This window comes from Tamandua tetradactyla, chromosome 6 (assembly GCF_023851605.1).
Source record: "Tamandua tetradactyla isolate mTamTet1 chromosome 6, mTamTet1.pri, whole genome shotgun sequence".
NCBI lineage: Eukaryota > Metazoa > Chordata > Mammalia > Pilosa > Myrmecophagidae > Tamandua > Tamandua tetradactyla.
The window spans coordinates 110,053,575-110,055,918 of NC_135332.1; positions in this window are offsets into that span (position 1 = coordinate 110,053,575).

A 2,344-nucleotide genomic window follows, 5' to 3' on the forward strand; every position below is an offset into this window, starting at 1 on the left:
ACTACAGTTGTGTCTTTTAGCCCCTGCCATTAAAATGGCCTCTTATGAAGCACATGGTTAATTGAAACTCCAGATTTTAAAAAAATAAATTACTGCTAAACCAGGTCACCTCAGTTCTGTTCTCAATCTCTGGGCTGTTTTGTTTTATTTATTTTTTAATTTAAAGGTAGATACCTACATTTAGCTTTTTAAATTTCGTCTGATAGGTCTGTTCCAGTCTGCTAACGCAATTTTTTCATCTTGCCTTTTATTGGATTAGATAGTCCTCTAAGTTTCATATTATCTAAAATTGTATCATTGTGAAGGTTATAAAATTTATAGACAAAAAGAAGTGTTTTAGACAATACTCTTTGTGGTTGAAAATGATGGAAACCTACTTAAACTTAAACCAAAAGGAATTTTATCAGATGGAGACTGGGGTGTCTCACTTACCCCAAGATAAGGAATGAGGCTAGGCCTGAGAGAGACAAGCCAGGAAATAGGAAATTATCAAGCACAGACAAAACTCTCTCCCTCCCTTATCTGCCTCTTCACACTCTTCTGCTCTTCTGTCTCTGTCCCCTCAATCCCGCCTCGGTCCCCTCACCCCATCCCTCCCACTTCAGTGTGCAAAATGCTGCAGAGCCACCAACTGCAGGCCATGGTGAAAAGTATTTCCCCTGTTCCCCGGTGAATATCTTTACACTGGGTGTGGACTCAGGCCCAGGACCCTTCCAGACCACCAGTTTCCATTTATTTGTGTTAGATTCCCCTCCACCTTCACCCCCACTGGCCCTGGAACCCCCTGCTCACCTTCCTCTGTCCAAGTATCCTCCCAGACCAAGAGTAGAGTTTCTCAGGCCCAATTTCAGTTTCCAAGAGGCAGAGGTTCGGGTTTGTGTCCACACTGACCCGAACAAATGTGGCCAAGGGGTCAAGTTCAGGTTGAACAAACTTGGCTTCCCAGGACCATCCTCTGTGACAGGTGCAGTTCTGAGAGAAATAGGTATAATATTCCCAACTTCTTGATGAGTAAATTGGGGCCCCAAATTTGTCTACTATAGAAATTCCAAGGGACCCCAAGTTCTCAAATTCCAAGTCTAAGGTATTGTGGCTTAAGTCCACCTAGGGCTCCAAGTAGCTGAGAAAGCTTTGGAGCTGAAGAAAAGAGTGCAATTTAGTGGTTAAGGGTGTTGGCTTTGGAGTCAGGTTTGGGATTAAATCCTAATTCTGCCACAAACGAGCTATTTTGTTTTTGCGTAAATTACTCGATCTCTTTATGACTCAGGTCCTCACCTGTAATACTGCAAAAATAATAACTAGTTCATTGAGCAGTTATAGACATTAAATGAGATATCAGGTTACCTAGCTCATAGCAAGCTTTTCATAAATGGTAACTATCATTATTAGTATTATTACATAATTATCATCATGAAGAAGTAAAGCTGTATAGGTGTAATGAAAGGTAATAGGTTTGGCATGATATACGTTTTATTCATAACGATATTTTTGTGTATATATAGTATATATGGGATAATATATAGGTTACATAGTATAAGCATAAAGGATATGTATAGGAATATAAGATGTATAGGATATATACAGAATCTTGTATAATATATAATAGGACATAGGATAATATACACATGTATGAGATATAGGATAATTTAAAACATAACCTTCTTGAAATTGGGCACTTTTTGGTATTGGAGCATGACCAGTTACCATGTATCATACCTGAAGATGCTAAACCCACAGCTCGCTGGAAATGTCAGCCTTGTCATGTACTGGCATGAGGCAAAACGCTTTGGAGAAACCGTCCTTTTGTTTAAAATAGAAACTTTGAAGGAAGCCAAGTCAACACATGACAAATTACTGAATATCCAGTTCTCTTGCGGGAAAAAAAAAAGCCCCTTCCTGTGGTAGGGAATTGCAGACACCAAGATTCATGCTTTCTTTTTGGTGAAACCCTCCAGCCCAGCTTGGTACTCCCGGGGAGCCGATTTTACTTCATCGTCATTTCACAAAAGACCTCCAAACTCACTGCGGCAGACGCGGCAAAATAAAAATGTTAAGTACATCCTAGCACAGGAGGGGACTGAAGCCTCCACGCTCAGCCAAAGGTTTGCAATAATAGGATTCACTACAAAAAAAAAAAAAAAAAAAAAATTAGAAAAAAAAGACAGATGGGATTAGAAAATGTTGCAGTGAAGACTCTGGAATGAGATGAGATCACAGCACCAGCCTGTCTTTTGTGGACCTGCACAATGCTCCCCGAGCCAGACTGAATTAGGAACCCTCTCGGCAAGGGGTTCAGAGAGAGGCCTCCAGTTTCCAGGCACTTCAGAGAGAGAAGGCAGAAACC